This window comes from Rhipicephalus microplus, chromosome X (genome assembly GCF_043290135.1).
Source record: "Rhipicephalus microplus isolate Deutch F79 chromosome X, USDA_Rmic, whole genome shotgun sequence".
In the NCBI taxonomy this organism is placed as follows: Eukaryota; Metazoa; Arthropoda; class Arachnida; order Ixodida; family Ixodidae; genus Rhipicephalus; species Rhipicephalus microplus.
This window is the reverse complement of record NC_134710.1, coordinates 44,311,319-44,331,897: the sequence shown is the minus strand read 5'-3', so window position 1 is coordinate 44,331,897 and position 20,579 is coordinate 44,311,319. Positions and strand designations below refer to the sequence as shown.

Here is a 20,579-nt window from a genome sequence, read left to right as displayed (position 1 = left end):
TTGCGAAACTTAGAACAGCACGGAAAACTGCTCACTCATATGGCTCTAATTAACTTGAGTATGTATTAGCGATTTGGAACCTTCGCCTGATGTGTTTGCCACACAAACACCCTTAAAGCCCTTCAGAAGTACGTCCTCACATAACGCCTTTCAGCTGCCTTGATGGTACTCTGGTTACGGTGCTTTACGGCAGTCGAATTTCGACAAGCAAAGTGTGCGGGGGTTGTGTCATCACCATCATCCTCATCATCATCATCATCAGCCTGACTACGTTCACTGCAGGACAAAGACCTCTCCCGTGTTCCGCCAGTTAACTCGGTCCTGTGCTTGCTGCTGCCAATTTATACCCGCAAACTTCTTAATCTCATCTGCCCACCTAACCTCCTGTCTCCCCCTAAACCTCTTGCCTTCTCTGGGAATCCAGTTAGTTGCCCTTAATGACCAGGGGCGTCTGCGTAAGCCGACGTTTGGTGTGTAGCGGCACCACCACGGACCCGAGCTAACGGGGGGAGGGAGGGTCCCACCAGAGAAGGATTGGCCAACCTGGTGCATTATCTGGCCACTACCTCCCACATGCATACGTCAAATAACTCACGGCCCTCAGTCCCCAGCAGCTGCGAAGCAAGTATCCATGGTGGTGGTCCGATCTGCAACGCAGCAGAGGGTGCTAAGAATCTCTGGATCTGGACAGGCCGCGCCATTGGAACGAGGGTCGTGTACATAGACTTATTTACACGTTAGAAAATCCCACGTGGTCGAAATTTTCGGAGCCCTTCACTAGGACGTACCTGGTAATCGCATCGTATTTATGCCACTTAAAATTCCAGAAATCGGTTTCAGGTGACTGCTTTGAAAATTATGCCGTCGAGTAAAGCGCGAAACAAGCTAGTTGCAGGCTGCAGTTACCATGCCGACCACTGTAACATGCAAGGCAGGACGTGACGTAACTACGCTTTCGTACGTAGAATAACTGGAGACGAAGTGAGGTGAATGAACAGCTTTTCTGAAGTAGCAACGAAAAATCTCTGTACTGACGCTAGCGATGACAAAACAATTGTCAAAATCACTTAAAAGAAAAACTTATAGTACAGTGTATTTCATTGTCTTAAGAGAACGTGAGCTTGGGCATGTTGGTAGCGCTGCGCCCATGTTGTACGTCGGTGTTCCTGTCTTTTCAGGGGGCTATAGGTGTTAAGATTCATTGTCTTGCTTTCAAGCATTTCATGTACAATTCAATGTTCAATAGTTTAAGGCTACGTCGCGTTAGTCCATTGGATCATGTGATATACAGCTTCATATGATGCAAGATCCGACCATTTTTTTTGCTTCCAACAGCTAAAAACTGAACTGAAGTTGCTCGCGACAACATCGTATCTCAACTTTCGTCTGGTAAAAATGTATATCGAACCATAAATAGTTAGAAAGTTCCCATTATTGAAAGATTTTACTTTTCTAAACCCTGTACTCAAGTAGAGCCTCTTTAGAGGGGTCGGAAACGAAGTGGATGCAGAAGTGTTGTTGACGCGTAGCATCAAAATTATAACGCTACACAAGCATAAGGTGGGAAAATCATAGCAGATCCGCTTCGACAACGGCATCGAGAACATAGAGGACCAGCGCCTTTTCGTCCCATTGTCTGCGCTGTTCTGCAACAATGCTCGTGAACCTACTAACCCACCCATTAGGCTGGACTTTTCCTCAGGGAGTATCCTTTTTATAGCCACTTCATTCATACCATCGTTTCCATCTCTTTCTCTCTTTCATGCATATCACACGTGCGTCAGTGGCATAAAAGCGCCGGTTTTATTTTCTCGTTTACCACCACAACGTGCGCACTTAGTCAATGCAAATGGGGAGCGACAAGTGGTGTACTCTACCTATGTAGAACGCGTCTCACGTCTGCATTGCTTTCTTCATATATACTAAGTGACACAAACTACTGCCCTGTGCAAACAGGAAAAAAAGACTACCTACAGGCTCTCATTGACGAACAACAGTATACAGGACATTCTCCAAAACGAACATATGTACGTATCTTCGATATAAGGTAGACTTAATTTTTACGCTGAAAATCAGGGTTATTTCAGCGTTGAAGAGAATAAACTGCCGGAGTGTTACGTGGCATGATACGAGCATATTTTTCTGAAGTGATTGTAAAAGCTTAATTTGTTTTTCACGGGGTGTTCACAAAGCGCACTCTCTCGTGAGCAATCTAATTTCTTCATATTGCAAACGCTAATTAAACTTACCGCCCCAGTTTCTACCCAGAAGCTTATGGAAAAGCTGCTTTACTACGTTGGCAGTCATGAAGTCATTTTAACAAAGAGCACTTCTTGCGTTGCGGCCCCGCCGCGGTGGTCTAGTGGCTAAGGTTCTCGGCTGCTGACCCGCAGGTCGCGGGTTCGAATCCCGGCTGCGACGGCTGCATTTCCGATGGAGGCGGAAATGTTGTAGGCTCGTGTGCTCAGACTTGGGTGCACGTTAAAGAACCCCAGGTGGTCGAAATTTCCGGAGTCCTCGACTACGGCGTCTCTCATAATCACATGGTGGTTTTGGGACGTTAAACCCCACGTATCAATCAATCAATTCTTGCGTTGGGGAGGTGGGAAATGTACGAAAAAAAACTGTAAATATTGTACGTGTCATTGTGGTGGAGTATAGGATGTAAGACACCCTTAAATATGGTATCCCTTGCTGCCACCTGCTTTAAACGAAGCAACTATAAAACAACATTTGCTGTATTCCTCTCTCCAACGAGAGAGTCGCAACAGCCTCTTCAGCCGTCTTACGCGACTGCCCCTGGGGTGCATGCTGCTGATAGGGGCAAGCTTCTCACGGCCTATTAGGCCGGGCGTGCACGCGCGAGTAGTCCCTTCTCTGGCTGATCAGCCAACGCCGCAGACCTTGGCCTCAATTTCGTTTAGTCTCTCATGTGCCACTTCCTTTCGGCCCGCATTAGCTTCCGTTTGTCGACAAACTCGGTGCCGGATCTCGCGCGGGGCGGTCCTTCTGTCTCCGCCTTAACGGAGACACCTAGAGCCCGCCGAATGCAAAGGAGAACTCTGCGTTGGAGGAGCCCGTCAGTGTCGCTTCGCTGGTTTAGACAGTCGTGAATTCAATAAACGCCAATGGCGACGGCACCCATGCCCGGCTCTATGATACAAACTCGACCTGCGTCAGTCGTTGTCTGCTAATCTACGCGCTTATTTTTATCTCATTGCACTGTCAAATCACCAGTTGGGGAGAAAAAGAAGAACGAGAGAAAAAGGGCATTTGTTATGAAAAGACGTCCACTCTCGTTTTCATCCATTCGTTCCACTGTTCTTTTTTTCTTTGTCTCTATATTTTTCTTCCTGCGTCTAAAAGCGTGTGCCCAATGTAACACCCTACAGCGGTACACTTGGCCCACATGTAGGACGCAGCTTTAAATGCGCGCTAGTATCACTCACGGTGGTTTTTTTTTTTTAGGCGTCGAGATTACACGTACAATATACAAAATGTTGCACGAGTTCCTCCGCAGGGTTGTTACCAGAAAAAAGAGACTGAGGCAGGTTCCACATGAACCACCAGTTTCCCGAGCATTTGCGCGCTAGAACAAATCGTTGCTGTCTGCTGCACCTGCTCCTACAAAACACCGCCATCACCAGACTTCTTACCACGTTTTTGTTCCGGACAGCGGCTGGAAACGCGGCGTCTTCACTCAGGCACACTTGCACGCTAAAATAACGCGTATAAATTCACAAGAGTACTCAGTAACGTGAAACCACGCAGAAGTGGCAAGGGTAGATTAATTACCGTATTTGCAGACGCCCAGTGTGTAAAAAAAGAAGTGTTTCTCCCGAAAGTATGCCATATTCCGTTTTATTATTCCACGCATGCACGCTGTTAGACAAACATGTACACTTCACTTTTTGGTACTGGGATTGCAGTCCACACAACATTTTCCTACCTTTACAATAACCTCACGGCAATAGACCAGCCTGTCGCGTCGTATTGAGCCCATCTTTTTTCTGTTATGAAGTGTACAATTTCTTACAGCTTGAGGTTTAGGATATCGTCACCTTTGAAACCAACCTATATTTTGGCTTCACGGGTGCTTCGTTTCAGCAATGGTTCATTCTGTCGACAGATTTGTCTAAATCGTCGTAACTGTAGTATATGTGCTGAGCGGTAAATTTGCGCAGTCTATGTGGGAGACTGTTCGACACTATATTCGCGTCGAGCATGCAGTACCCGGTTTGCTGAGTGCTGCTCGTTCTATAGAGAACCGCTGTTTGACAAAGAGATGAGCGTAGTTGTTCAAACGGTTCTTTGTCCAAGCGCTCTTGTTTCGGGTGTGATAGAACCCGTTCTGGCCGGTTCTGAACGCTGAATTTACTCGTGCGTGGTTCGCCGTCTTCCCTATAAGTGTAAGTAGCGAACGCTTGAGTAGTGATAGTGTGATACGAACGAGCATGTGTCGAAGCGCGAATCACTTGTCTTCAACTGTATTTGCTTCAAGACCAGTCAATAGGTGGCGCCACACTGCGGCTGGTTACTGTGCATTGCACCTACGGATACTAAAAGGAGTAAGGGAGGAAACCTGTCCAAACCGATTCGACTGCATGTTCATACGACGGTCACTATCACGAATATTCTACGAATTCAGACGACTCTTGCGTTCACTGGCGGAGCGCGGGGTGTGCCACGCATAGAAAAAAACTCAAGATAGGCAGCATGTCGCGCTCTATGTATACTATTTGAAAATGAAAGTAGATAAGTTGCACACTCTGTAATGCATTTAGTTGTAACAACAGGGGACCATACTATCGGCAAAACATGATGCATCACACTTTAAGAGACGTGTAGTAAATTACTTTTATAAATGTATAACGTCTTCTAACAGAAATTATTTTCTAACAGCAATACGATGCCATAACGCATCGGGTAACCCCTAAAGATGCCTAAAAATACAGAATATACGCGTTCTGAAGTGTCTATAGCAATGCCCGGTGCATTCCGTTTTTATTTTTTTAAGTTAGTGCGTGGTTCAAAATACGGACCACAATACTGTCACACAATAAATACTCAAGCGCACTCGCAGGTATCATAAATTACTATTTTCGTCCCAGACGTGGGATGTCCTTCAAAGTTTTTAAAGGGAAACATTTTTTGGAAAGCCGTCTCAGTTCACTGACCGATGCGGCGGGGCCTTCAAATGCCCCAGAGTTACTCTATTGAGGCAAACTTTAGTGCACCTCTTTTTTCGAGGTTAGGCACGTGTGCTCTATTGGTTTTTTTTTTCCGAATGAGCTGGACTAGCTTTGGAGACAGGGCGAGAGCAATATATATACTGGTTGCAGAAATAGCGCGAACAGATGTTGACCAATCGCGGAAACGGAGTAATCCGCCGTCGCCTGGATCACGTTGCCATTTGCAGTCAGTGGTTCCGCGTCCTACTGTTTGGCCGAACAGGCACGCAATAGCCACACCGCAAAGCGCGTTGCTCAGTATGAACAGTTCTGGCTTTAATTAGGCACTTCCTGAAAGCATTGATTCAAGTAAATTATACGCTATGGGCCTTACATGCTTTCTATTCCGCGAGCCTTGTGCACCTCCATGAATCGGTTCTGAAACCAAATAACCAGTTCGAATCATCACAGTTTTCGATGCGGAGCTGAAGCTTCACAGGACAAAATTATGTCACTTTGCAATAAAACTCTGCTGAAAAAAAAAACACAGTCATGTACAACTGCTTAATTTTGCCCAGGATATCATAGCTATTCGCATATATCAGCCACGGCGGCCAAACTTGGTGCGGTGAGAAATGAAATTTCCAGACAATACTTTGAACGAAGCATGTTTTATCCGAATTCCGAGTCTTCGCTAGCACTAGTGCCGTATATCCTCTTAGTGGAAAAATGTCGTCGAATCCTCTACGAGCTGTTCCCGAAGTAACTCAGCAGAGCTTTAAAGAATAGAGATTTCGCAATATGACTTTTATCTCACGTCGGGCTGTAGGTAAGAGTTACTTTTAAATCACTATAGCGTAAACTATGAAAGCTCTGAAGATGAAAAAATATTGCTTTTTTACAATTTCGTCGTGTCTGCACAACAATTGCACCCTAATTCTATAAAATCATTTGAAATTTCGCGTTCGTGTGTTATCAGTGGCAGAAATGGGGCTGAACTAAAGGCCTCCCTCATGTGAGGCCTTTTGTGTCTACTCCCACGAGTGGACACAATAGCCACTCGAGTGACTGGCGGCTGATATAATAAAGAAACAGAGCTCGGCCGTCAAGATCTCGGAATATCAACGTCAACTTTCGGCTGTCCATGGCCTGGGATGCAGTGGTTAGGCTAGGTATAACTGTCCCCACTTGTGAACGCCCCAAAGAGTCGCCCTAAGTGGTGGCACTTCACGAGATCCTTTAATAAAGTTTTTCGTACTGTAATCGAACCATATGATTCGTCACATTACAGTAGCCCTGGAATTTGTATTAGTTTCTCGTTAAAACTTTAATCGAAATTCCTTTGCGGCCTCTTCAAAGGATGAAGTCATTTCACCCGTCACACGAATTAGACGGCGTCGAGTTCTCGCCGCCAATATACATCTGGCATCCCTCTGTAGGGGACATAACTGCGATTCTTAACATAGTTTCACCGACAAGCCCCAAACACCACATGCTGCTTCGCCTAAAACAAATAAAGATTGAAGATGAAGGCCTGACGAAGATCCGAAGAAAAGGACTTTCAAGCAAGCTCGAATGTTCTTATTATAGGTAAAGTCTGCTTAGCTTTTTAAAGACGCCTCCCTTCTTATTTGGTGGATTAGGTTATGCGGTTTTCCAAATAGTTCGCATTTTTTTCGTCTTGTTGGTCGAGCAGCTTCAGTCATGTTCCCAGGCAAACTTAAAAAAAAAAAGCCCACAGTGCAAAGGTTGTGTATAGGCGGGAGTAAAACGTTAGAAACATTGGTTTACTCAATGTTTACACAATAGGCACACCTAAAGTACACAACCTGTACTGCCTCCTTCTAATATGTCCCCGTTATATGTGCATTCATATATTAGTGTAACTAAAGCGAGTTACTGTGACCATTCTATGTATTTTGTCGCCACCGATTCCTCTGTCTGATATAAGGGGGGGGGGGGGGACTTGGTCAAGCGGCCTGTCGTCTTTCTCCCACTCCCTCTATGAACGCTGTATTGGTAGAAATAAATAAACAAATAATTATTATTATTATTATTATTATTATTATTATTATTATTATTATTATTATTATTATAATTATTATTATTATTATTATTATTATTATTATTATTATTATTATTATTATTATTATTATTATTATTATTTGCTTTTGTAGATTAGAAACCACGCAGTCACAAGAGATTTGCAGAGAATAAAAAAAAGACAGCCTTTCACAAAGGAGGAAATAAAAATGAGGCTGTCATTAGCGCTGCCCAGGTAATGTTTTTAGAATTTTTTGAACCCGGACTATCGGAGTATTACTTACCGTCTAAATGCGCGTGGACCATTACATTTTTTTTTTTGCCAAATTAACAGCCGAAATTTCGCATGTGCGTGCGGAGACTCATGCTGCATGGCTCCGCAGTAAGCGTAGCCATGATCCTAAGGGGAACGTTTGGCAGGATACACGCAGCAGCCTTCTTTCGGGAAAAAAAAGTGTATAAAGTAATGAAGCCTATCATTCGCAGCAGGTGGCATCGCCTCGCTCTTTAATTAGACCAGCAGGCGCGGAAACAAAATAAGCGCTGGGCCTGCCGGGCCCCGCGTTTCTGTACAAGACACGGTGGCGCAGTCATAGGGCTCCGTTATAATGATCTTGCAAGGACACTAAGAAGGCAGTTCCCGCTTTCGGCGGCTCCTTTATGGGGAGGGAGTGATGCCTGCGGCGGCCCGAAATTCGGGCAGCGGCTAACGATTCGTTTCAAATCGTGATTCGTGATTAATCCGAACCCTTCACCCCTCCTTTCCACAACCAAGTCACTCGATTGGTTGAGGTTGTTTACACCTATTCCTGTAAAGTGCTGCACCAAGGAAGAATAGAACAATTTTTTCACCTTTACCTACGATCATGGAGCGTATATTTGTACAAAAGAAACAATGAAAAACTAAACTAATTTTAAAGCTTATTTTAGTGAAAACTCGAAATTTACCTCAGGTCAGCAGAAATACATACCCTGTCATTATGCGATAAACTTTTTGTGTTTAAACTGTAATTTCAAAGTGTCAAACTCAGTGTCGCAAATTCGGTGTTTTCACCGAATGATCGGTTAGTTTGAGTGCTTGCGTGCGCAGCCTCTTTTTGCTGTTGGGAGCATTGGTTGAAATGGGTGTTGATGATGTTTACTATTGTATACCACAAAAAATATAAGTACAAATAACTGCGGGAAAACATACGTGCCATGTTCACTATCGACGCAAAATACACTTGGAAGCGTCATTGAAGACCTTTCTCCGCCGCCAGCAAGCAACGGATAGTAGACGCACCGACGTAACTTCACTCAATCAAGGAGGAAGGCGCCCTATAACCGTGCTCTCGGATCCCGAAGGGGCATGGCTATTGCGTAAACAACCTGGTCCTGTCCCAATAAATCTTTGAGATGGGCGAGTAAGCTGTGTCACCCCCACCCCCTCTTTTATAGAAAGGCGAGAAATGTTGCCGCCATCAGAGTGAGATCCTTCGGAGCTCGTGACATTTTCAGAAGCAGCGCAAATACGGAGATGATATAGTGTCACGTACGTTAGCGAAGATGTCACGACGGCTGTCCGGCGGACCCGATTCGGCCTGGAACTTTGTTCTCAAAGTGTAAAGAGATCAAGTAAGTTGAACGCGCGCACGCTGATCCATTCACACGAGTGCGAGCAATCGCGGCCACTGTACGCAAGCGAAAGAGAACAAAATGAAGACCCAACACTGACGCACTGCGAACCATAGATAGCATACGTGTCTGCGTTGAAAGGCTGCTCATCTTCCGCCACTGAAGTCTTAAAACCTCGTGCCAGCGAATAGGTTTCATCCTTTCAGATAGTCGATGGATCCACGGCGTCGCCTTCGAGCGAACACACCGAAAATTGAGATTGGCTCGCGTGGCCGCCAATTTAAGCAAGGCGGGAAGGAGAAAAGGGGGAGTATTACGAAAGAAAAAAAAAAGAAGGAGCACGCGGAGAAGGAGCTCTGATGGTATCGAACAGCTCGGCCGCTTCCTCCCGCGTCATCCAACGAGAGCTGCTTCATTTCTCGGTCGCGATAGTTTCGTCGGTGCGTGGTATTTCTCCCTGCACTTCTTCCTTGGTCTTCTTTCAGAGCTGCTGGCACCACCGCCGCCTCGGCTTTTTGTTCTTTCTCGCCGTTCGCTTTATACCGTTCCTCGAAGGCAATTCCTGCGACATGATGCGCGAGGGGATAATCAAACGAGAACACGGCCGTCGCGACGCGGAGAGCGAAACAAGGGGGAAGAGTGCCGGGCCAAATGGTAGGAAGGAAACATACAGAAAAAGGGGCCACCGAAAGATCACGCGCCGTATCATTCGCTGTTCTCCCGTTACTCTTTGCTGCCGCCAGCTGCTCCTGAAGCGAAGCTGCGCTCAACTAAACACTGCCGGCGCGAAGCGGGAGTGCCGAAAAGAAAACGCCGACAAGCGAAGGTGGGCCTCGAAAAGAAAAACTACAAGCTGGCACGGCCGCTGGTACAAACCATGTCAGTGAGGCGAGACAAGCGCGTAGCGCTGCAGAATGGAAAGCGCAGCGAGCGAACGTGCGCTTCTGAATCTTCAAGGACCTGATCATCGGAACATTCTGACGCACACAAACTGGCCCTTTTTCGTCGCAACCATCCACTGCTCCGACGTCGGCCGAGAGGTGCTGGATCGCGAGAAGGGAGGGAGTGGCGCGTTGCACGAATAGCAAAACGACACGTGAGTCATACGCAGCAGTGATGCGGCTGAAACAAAAACAAAACAAAAAGTGCAACAAGAATCGGCAAGTGTGGCTCGAGAAAACCGATTCTCGAAGCATATTTCTTTCCCCTTTTTCAAGTTGCTCTCTTTTTTCATCGTGCTGGAGTCAAACGCGCACTTCCGTAAAGACATGTAAAACGTGGAAATTCGAGCACTGGCACCAGTGTATATGAGGCTGTTCACTCCGGACAAAAGACCGTGTCTCGTGTTGCGAACATTTCATTCTTACTTCCTTTCAGGGTTTTGTCGATTCAGTGTCGTTTTCAAAGTAGCACGTTCAGCGCTGTATTTTTTTGCTTTCCGCACCATCGACACCCATGCGAGTCCTCGCTTGTGAAAAGAGGGAACCTATGCTGCGTCATCACAAACATCGAGTAACGTAAGAAGCGAACAATATCATGGTATTGTGCTTGGGTTCGGCGCTTTTCTCAAGCGCTACGACGCGCTTTTATTGCAAGCGACTATAGCCAGTAAAGAGACTTTTTCTACACAAAAGAGGGGACCCATTGTTTTAAGCAGTACGCATATCGCGCAAAATTTGAACGAATACAAGCGAGGGAGAAACAGAGTGCAAACATGAAATACTCTTTCAGGCTGCAGTTGTGAAATATGACGCTCTCAATTTTGTTACCGGTCACATCTTTACAACGTTTCTGTTTTTTTTTCTTTTACGCAGAGTTTTGTAATATCAGAGGGTCCCTTTCAGGGATTGTGCTATTTATAGTTACATAGGCGGCATATTTTGCCGTTTCGTTTGGCAACAAAATGTTGATGATAGTTAAACACGGAATCATTTCTCTGCCTACTCGATGAGGAAACATATTCGTCTGCAGTCACGTAGTACTAATCGTCATAAGGAAAAATATTAATTTATAAAACCTAACAAACGCACAACTGAAAATCTCGCTGGTTGGTTTTAAACCTATAGCCCCATGCTCACAGGCTAAGTGTTCCACCGGCAGATACCTAGGCTTGAAGGACGTGTATTTGAACCATATAAATGTTTCATAGCGGTGGAACTGCAGCGCGATCGAACGAAAGAAATAAGTGGAAAGACACCGTGCCAATATCACTTAATGACGCTGCGCATAACGGGAAGCAACGTTAAGACGCTGACGAACGCAAGATAGAAGAGAAAAGAAGTTGTGCCGATACAGTTCAACGACGCTGCGCAGAGCGAGGAACATCGTCATGACGCTCAAGAACGCAACAAAGAAGAGAAAAGACGACATGCCGATACAGCTCAACGACGCTGCGCAGAGCGAGGAACAGCGTCATGACGCCGATGAGCCCAAGATAGAAAAGGAAAGATGCCATGCCGATACAGCTGAACACTACGCAGAGCGGGCAACAATATCATGACGCTGACGAACGCAAGATAGAAGAAGAAAGACGACACGCGAATGCAGCTCAATGACGCTTCGCAGAGCGAGGAACAGCGTCATGACGCCGACTATCGAACGCGAGATAGAAGAGGAAAGACGTTGGAAGGTGTGACGAAAGTGCATGGTTACCAACAACGACGTGCCATGAAAGGACATAACGCAGAACGAGCGTGGGAAATACGAGCATGTGATACTCGACGCCATTGAGAACAGATAGCACACTATTATCCTCGACACAGCTGCAAGCGAATGAGAGAAAGCAGGCGATTAGGAGTGCCTAATTGCTTACACACCGCTTATAGACTGTTACTGGAGAAGATTTTGCGTGAAATAGTTACGTTTTCCTTTCATGTACTTCATCAGGGGTGAAGCTCCTTATGGTCAACGCTTGTCCATTGGCGTTTGCGCTGTTGTGCGTTGTAGCCCTCGCTGGCGTTGACGACAATGCAGATGACGATGCAGAACAAGCGTATTCCCGTCCACGCATTCTCTTTCTTCCAACACGGCACAACACGCAAGGTGTAACCCATGCACTATACGCCATGACGATGACGATCACGAACAACGGCTGTCTTGTGCAGTAGATGACAACTTGTTATGCTCTACGATGCACTTCGTATGAGTGAAAACAACGAACAACCACCAGGTGAACGTGTTGAGACCTCGTCTATGCCCACTTCAGGCTGCAGTGTACATAGACCCGATTCCGCGAAGCACTCATAATGAAGGCAAAATGAAATTCACAACTACCACTACATACCAGTTATGACCAATAAACATTGCATATAACTGTAAAAGAATTTGTCATTACCTTCCATGCATGAGTATTCAATATCAAGAATAATTTACGGTAACATTGAACTGTCCCATTGCTTCGGCCACTCATCATTGTGCACTTCATGAATGCGCTGCAATTTTTTTTTTCAATCGAAGCAGCCTCGCGAAATAGCTACAAAGCTTCTGCATTGCTCAATATTCGTCAGATAATTTCATAATGCAGTACAAGCCAGATAGTTAACGAAAAATGATCTACACAGGCGAGGAAGCGGCCTACAACGCTCAGTGAATCAGTGCATGAAGAAAGCTTGCACGTGGACGCACACGCTGTCACACATACGCCGGTGATGTCCGAAATTCCGCAGAAACTTGTCCCGTTGAATGCTGAATTTAAAAGAAGGGTGCAGAGCTTCCGAGGATTTTCACATTGTCGTCGCGCAAGGTCGTGGTGGCGTCATTCCCTCAGCCAAAGGTGGCGGGTTCAATACTGGTCGTGGCGGTTGCACTTCCATGCAGGTGATATTCTAGGGGCCCGCGTACCGTGAGATTCAGTGCCCGCTAAAGAACACCAGATGGTCGAAATTTCGGAGCCCTCCACTGCGGCGTGCCTCATAATCGTATCATTCATTTGGGATGTATTATTATTATTATTATTATTATTTATTATTATTATTATTATTATTATTCCCTCACCCCACATACCAATGATATATATCTGAGGCAAAGCGCAAGGCTGGCTTATGATCATTGGTACTTGAATATGTTTTTTTTTCAAAATCTTGCGGCTGCACTACAAGTGGCGTTATCTGAAATTCTAATATGGAATAAATAAGGGTTCGTTTCGGCTATTTGCCAGAAACAAAGTGGGACCCTTTTGCTTTGGCTGAGTCTACCAGTGCAGTTTTTCTATGCGAGTCTTAAGCAAGAACGCATCAGGCGCAGAAATTTGATGCACTGAACTTCTTTACGCTATAGGATTTGAAAGAGCCAGGCAGCACGCCCGCTCTCGACGATCGGATGAAAGCACGCTTTGCTTCTTCTACTGAGCTGGGCGAAGATTTCTCTCGGCAGTATAGTTACCGGTGTATTGCAGCGCGCAACTGAGATGCTGCCCAACAACACATTTTATCAGACTAATAAGACATAACGCACTCTTCGAAACAAGCGCCACGTACAAGAGCAATATGGAAAATAAGGAACAGGATGTCCTAGAAAAATGTACAACGTTTTAGCCTTTTCTCTCTAACGTTCTTGATACATGAGGCAAATGTACAGTCGCGATTCAGTCACAGTCATATATCTTTAAATTGGACTACCACTGGTTTGTCACAGTTAGATGTGCCGTGGTTTTTAAAGATGATAGTACTTCTTGGAATACTTCAAGGCGAAAAATTTGGTCAGTGTTGACGTCTGTCCAACGATTCAGCCATCTGGCGAAAGTTTGAGCCTATGCTCAAAGTCCATGCACCCATCTAGATCTAGTGGCTGCGTTAATACTTCTGAACATTGCAATGAAAACAAAAACAAATATTACGCATACCTGAGGCGTGGCATCAATATGTAAGTGTTAGGCAGTGTGTCTATTTATTTATAAAATTCACAGATACGTAATTCTTAAGCAGAACTCTTTATTACCTTGCGCTGACAATACGATGGTAAGAAAGAAAATGCGGGTGTTTCCCACGCTTCACTAAAAGTTCAGGAGCTTTAACTAAAGCGACCCCTTAGTGCCACCTACCAGTGACTCTGCGCTCAGAAAACATTTCGTGTTTTTACATTACTGCCAGATGACGCCATATCTCATGCAGTGCCTCCAGAAATAATTGATTTGATTTGTGGGGTTTAACGTCCCAGAACCATGATATGATTATGAGAGACGCCGTAGTGGAGGGCTTCGGAAATTTCAACCACCTGGGGTTCTTTAACGTGCACACAAATCTGAGCACACGGGCCTACAACCTTTCCACCCCAATCGGAAATGCAGCCGCCGCAGCCGGGATTTGATCCCGCGACCTGCGGGTCAGCAGCCGAGTACCTTAGCCACTAGACCACCGCGGCGGAGCCTCCAGAAATAAGGTTACCATCTTTCGACGTCCTTTGCAGCAAATCACGGAGAAAAGCGCCCATTTTTTTTATATGGCAATGCACCAAGAGGCTCCCGCATCACGTTGGCGCTATCTCAGAACACTTTGTTCAGCACCACTTATCACGGGTACAGCTAATAATCGTGATGGAAGAAGGCAAAATAATACCAAACTTACTTTTAGAAAAAATTTTGGAACATATATTTATGATAACTTACCCGCGGTTCCTACAAAGAGAAGGCCCTCAGTTTGAAAATGTGCGTGATATCGTATTTCCGTTAAATAAATACTAAAATAAAAGAGTTTGACTTTGTTTACGCGGATAAATTTTACACTGAGTACTCCAATGTCATTGATTTCAGTATGGCAGTCATATTCATGCAGAAAAAAGATTAGATAGATTAGATTTGTGAGGTTTAACGTCCCAAAAGCACCATATGATTATGAGAGACGCCGTAGTGGAGGGCTCCGGAAATTTCAACCACCTGGGGTTCTTTAACTTGCACCCAAATCTGAGTACACGGGCCTACAACATTTCCGCCTCCATCGGAAATGCAGCCGCCGCAACCGGGATATGCAGAAAAAAAAAAGTCTGCCACATACTTTCATCTTTAAATTTCTTGCGAAATCTATGCGCGTGAAGTCACGTATTTCAAAGCAAATTTTTCGTATTTTGGCCGCATTGGCCCTACGACATACATTGAAACTTGGTACCTTAGGCCTCTGGCCATCTCAGAAGACAATTTACTTATCTTTTACCGGTTCTGAACTACGTAGGTTCTCGTAGACACCGTCCAAATATATGACGTCAAGCCGGTTGTTGGCGCGGGAATTTAAACGTGGCGTTGCTGCTCGCTTTTTTTTTTTTTTTCGCGTTTATCACCTACCAAGTGTCGTCTCACTTCAAGCGTGGTGATCTTGCCATCGTGAAAGAGTACTTTACTATTGCGAGATACACCTTTTTTGTGTGTTCCTTTATTTCGTACCCAATCAATGTTTCTGTGGTTGAGCTCAAGACTTCCATGTTGTTGTGCAAGACCTGGCATAGATATCCAGCGACTTCGGTCGGAAACAACGTTCCACGTTTGAAGAGAACGCGCATCTGGACGCACACGGGCTGGTGGCTAAGTTTGGCCTTGAAGATATGGAGAGGGTGCTTCGAAGGGTGCTCTGGTGTTAGGCGAAGGAACACCGTCACGGGCACCCTCGCTTCCTATCTTCAACTGCCCACCGGCACAGAAGCTGGCACCTGGCGCCGTTCCCAGGAGTCGATCGTGGATTTTCCACGCGTCACGCGAACCCGCGTTCGGCCCAGTCAACCGTTTCGCGAAGCAAACACTTCTTCGCGAAGAGTGGCGCACGTCCACTCGTCTCGGCTTCACAACGTTCGAACCGTGGACTATACTGGAGGACTTACCAACATAGTGAGACGAGAAAATCACGGACTGATAACTGGGCTGTTTTTTATTGGTTTTCCCTTATTTCCGTCGCGAATGGCCTGCGTCTGGAATGTTCACATGTTGTTTCCCTGCGTGTCTTTCTTGTAAGGAGACGACAGCATGCGTTCTCCTTTGGCTCGCCTCTTCAGTGTAAGCACGCCACGGACGCATCAAATGAAGCGGACGGAATCTGGCACTCGAAGGGGCATTCTGCGATTATCTAAAAAAAAAAAGAACTCACCGCGCAAACACATGCTAAGCAATGTAATGGCACGCGAAGCCCTTCCCTTGCTCCTTCCAGAGCTGTAGATGAAATATCTTTGAAGGAGAAATGCGGAATATTAAAAAAAAATCCTTATTATACCATGCTCATACATGCTCATAACAGGTTCATTTTTCGAGAAATAATGTTCACGTCTTGCAAACATTGTTAACTTTTTTTCAAATAACGTTTTGGCATTTAGTTGATATAACTTGACGTCGTGCTTGTCTACAAAGCTCGAAAAACCTTTCTGTATAGCGAGTCCTGAGGGGAAACCGAGCCGACGCTGGCTACAAGACAATCTTTTTGAGAGGCTACTGTAGCTTAAGGGCAATCAGCTCAACAAACGCCTTTGCGAAACGGATGAGCGCAAAAAAACAGAGCTATAGTATTCATTTTATTTCACTGCCGTTCATTAGTGATTGCAGTGATATGGTTGAACTGCATGCTTTTATGCACTGCAATAATATTTAATATATTATGTTACACCTCATACATGTATCCGCGAAACATTTCAATAAATATAAATATTTCAGTATATGTATTTGTGTATTCGTATTTCGGAATTCTTTTTTCGTTTTTATAGAAAGGTATCTTCCAAATATGCCTTTACGTAAAAAATGTCTCTCAGTATCAGTATCTTAAAATCGCAGTGCTTGTATTTCGATATCTATATTACGGAATATCTTTGAGAGTATCTCTAGCCAGAATGAACTTTGACCATTCGTTCTTCACTCTTCGCTAGCCAGAAGTCATGCGGATGGGCTTAAATACAACCTCTTGCATGTCGTTTGAAAATAATGGGCTTGGCTTGTACACTTATGCGTGATTTTATGATATTTTCTTTTTTTACTGAGTCATGCATTGCAGTTTCTTTGGGGGGCCTGCTGAGGCAGTGCGTGCGCGCTTATGGCTTCACAGAAGAGTTTCTGCATAAATAATTTTTTTTTGAAGACAGAAAACAGAATCGCTTACTTCTAATGAGCAGCACGGATTGCTGCTTTACTATATTTATTTTCGAGAGAAAAGGCATCGCTTTAGTCGCTGAGATGCGGTCTGAGCACTCATTAACGCACAGAACCTTTTTTTTTTAATACAGTATTCAACCATATTCGTAAGCGTGAGTTGCCGTGTTTTGGCTGTTAATACACGTTCTTTCCGGAGTGCAATGAAACGCTTGCTTCTTTGATATGTGTGGTTGAACAACTGCAATAAAATGCCGCCAACATTCCTTCATCCCGAGTTGAACTCCCGCAGTGCTACTCTTTTTTTATAATAATATAGCTTTTCATTCTGCGCGCTGCATATGCCTGTACAAGTTCATTGCAAAACAACTTAGTGCTTTAGAATATTTACGGTATTCCATAGGGTACCATCAATTCAACGGAAAGTATTGTGCTACAGTTCTCTCGCATATGTGATCGAAGGGATGTGCGACAACGAGGTTTTTTTCCTTTCTTTTTGGCGCCCTAGCAGCAGCTGGGTGTCTCGCACCATGCTTCTGGGCGGCCCAGTGCTCGGGTCCGGGACGAGAGGGGACAAAGACGAGGGTGTCCAGAGCGGGAGCCCATTTTCTCGCTGACGTGACTGCATCGCCGGCGACGCGAGGCCATCCATCAACACTGGGCCCAAACAGCAGCCGTGAGGAGCGTTCGATCCTTCCACGGTGAAGCGCAGCGGCGCCAACAGCATTTCGGCGCTCGAAGGGGGGGGGGGGGGCATTTCCGCACGGATGCTCACGCTCATCACTTATTTATTGCCCACGAATAGAAATGCGCGCAAGGTCCAATTCAGCTCCGCTCTCGCTTGATCCTGCATGGTGGACGAGGCCGGCATCGGTGGCTCAGGCGGAACCTCTAAATGTATTAATAAGCCATTCAAAGGCATCACCCATCACACCTACGACGTCCTTATTTGGTTGTGTCAGTGCGTTCGCCGGTCCGGCAAGCTCGAAGGCGCCGCTTTGCCTTCGCCAGACGGCAGTAGGGCGCCGGCCGAGCTACGTTAAGGTTTGTTCCGCCCAATGCCCGAATCTGCCGTTGTGTAGACGGGGAACACGCGGAAGCGATTTTCGATACGAATTACGGGGACCACTTCACTCGCATCGAGCAAGGCGAAAGAAAAAAAAAGACAGTAAGAAGTATCTTCGATGTAGTCCGGAACAGCTCATCTATCCTTCCTAATTCGCCGCTAAAACATAAGTGTTTGCTCGCTCTTCCAGATCTCTCTCCCTCCCTTTCTTTCGCAGCAGCTAATGAGCGTGCGGCTGTAGAGCCAGGGCTCATTTTTTTTTTCTTCTTGAAGGGATTAAAAAAAAGAAAAGTGTGCTAATACGATTAAGAAAACAGCAAAAATGCGAGCATACATCTCGGAGGTGACGCTGGCAAAGACACCAGTGGTGCGACGGCCAAAATTAATTTCCAAATATGCTTTCATTCATTTACGCACCTCCGTTTCGTAGAGCTTTGAGAATTTTTCACCGGCAAACAGTGATGTATTTCTCAATCCTACTGCGAGATTAAGCAAGAAGTATTCTAAAAGCAAGAGCGAGAAAATGAAGAAAAATGGGTACGAAAAATTACTGCGTGTGCAAAAGATAATTTGGCTCCAACCTATGAGTTCCATGCGTTCTCCAATAATTAAAACGACGGGGAAGAAAATGAACAAGTTTCTTTTTGATTAGTTTTTTTTTTTTTGTGGTAGAAGCAGGTACTCCTCTATGTCTCATGGCAGGTGCATTTGCCTTACTTATAGAGGCTCCTGTAAGGCGCTTTTCCTGTTTGCATAGGCAAGCTTGTTCGTTTTGAGCTTAATGCTATTATCTAATTCTCTCTCTCTCTCTAGCTCTCTCCGCTCTTTGAAGTGGCCTATTTGTAACGTTAAACATGAAGCGATTGCATAAAAAAAGCCCATCGGGTAAGCTAAATCATACCTACTAATCAGCTGTTCTTTTTTGTTATCGCAATTATATGGACACTCACAGCTGGGTATTGCCACCGGCGTCGGCGTCGCCGTCATTCACCGTATATGTATACGTATCTATATATATGCATACGCAAGGAAGAAAAAAATCCAGGAAGAGACTCCGGTGCGCGGAATTGAACGTGGGACCTCTCAGTCGTGAATTGGAAGCGTTAACCAGTGATCTACCAAGGAGCAGCTCCTCCAACGTTCAAACGGACGCTTATTTATAGCTACCACTTACCACTGTTGATGGGCATCTCGGGGGGGGGGGGAGAATAATCGTGTTTACAGGATTCTCAGCAAGATGGCGGATGAGCGCGTGGCGGCTCTCATCTCCCACGTGTCCTTTGGCCCATGGAGAGGAGGGTTTGGACGCTCTCTCGCGAGCTTGTATCTCCTGGTGGGGAGGATCATACGTCTTGGCTTGGGTTGTGCTTTCACTGTAACGATTCTGTTGTAGTTACCGGGCGCACAAAGGTCACTGCAATCGTTGCACAGTCTCCGTTTGCGAAAAGGGCGCGCTTTTCAGCCAGAACGAAGTAAAAAGTGAGACGCTTATTCGCGTTCATCTGTACCTGTTAGTACGTTTCGCGCATCGTTTGTGCCTGAGAAACGCGGAACACGTTTCGATCTGCTTGCCATACTGCACGTGACCTTCCAATTCGTTGCTATCGTGTTCATTGTTTTGCCTTTTCAGCAAGGCTATGGCTTTTTTTTTTGTAAAAAAAATTGAGGGTCTTGCACGTGGATCACAGTATCAAAAAAGCGAGTATTTTATGCGCGAGGTAAGCTTAAAGCGACGCAAGGAGCGTGAAAGAAAGCTAATATGTGCAGCCTTTGATGCGTGAATGTTTTTTTTTTTTTTGCGGACGCACAAAATCGGAGCTAAGCGGATATTAGTGCGCACATGACACGATGTAAATGAAATGAAACGAACGTTGTTATTGTTAAATCTTGCCCATGTAGCCCTTCAGCAAAGTTTTCTAATGACGAAATGATCCGGATGTATGACTGGACTCTACATACTGTAGGAAGCGCAAGTAAGAGAACGTAAACAAGCGAGACTAACTCTATGAAACGCCGATCTATGAGGTGCACTTATATATCACTGACATTCGTTTAAGAAAGAACGTTTCACATTTTTGCCGCGTGTGTATACCTTAAACATATCACGCGCAACAAACATGTTTACGGATGTCGCACACAATTGCCATTTGCTGCATGTTTGTTCGTGTGCATCATTGTTTCCCACACTGATGCGCATCAGTGATTGTGCATCACTGTTCATTGTGTATCGGTGTTTCTGAAACATGTAGCAGACTAGGTCTCTGGGTGATGGACGGTCGGAATTCCAAAATTCCGCTAAACATTGAAGCATGTCGCGGTAAATGCTCGAGTTTCGAGACACGATGAATCATTAAATGTGGTGATTGTTGCTAGCGCGTAGCATCCGTCTCGTAAACATCAGAAGATTAACAGTAACGAGATATGAATGCACGCTGGTGCACTGTAAAAACACCTTTTGTATAAATAGGCTGTTTTTTTTTTTGCTGAATGAGTTTGTTTGAAGTGGCGCTTGGTTCCCGTTGGTGTATCTGTGCATGGGTCGTCATTCTCGTCCCTTTTCACTGAAGCTGTTCGTTCTTTAATGGCCACATTGTATCCAATGAGGGCTTAGTCATACATCTGCAACTTGTGTGTT

General features: G+C 45.3%; 1 protein-coding gene and 1 long non-coding RNA gene across 2 annotated transcripts in view; one reads left to right on the top strand and one right to left on the bottom strand.

The window, feature by feature from the left end:
- The window catches only part of LOC142775075 (uncharacterized), a 600,362-nt gene that overhangs the window by 279,389 nt on the left and 300,394 nt on the right, over window positions 1–20,579 (bottom strand). The gene's annotated exons all lie outside the window — the stretch shown is intronic.
- The window catches only part of LOC142776831 (uncharacterized), a 51,350-nt gene that overhangs the window by 21,814 nt on the left and 8,957 nt on the right, over window positions 1–20,579 (top strand). The window contains exon 2 of the long non-coding RNA XR_012887829.1: window positions 17,387–17,554. This is a non-coding gene — a long non-coding RNA (uncharacterized LOC142776831). The remainder of the gene's footprint in view (window positions 1–17,386; window positions 17,555–20,579) is intronic.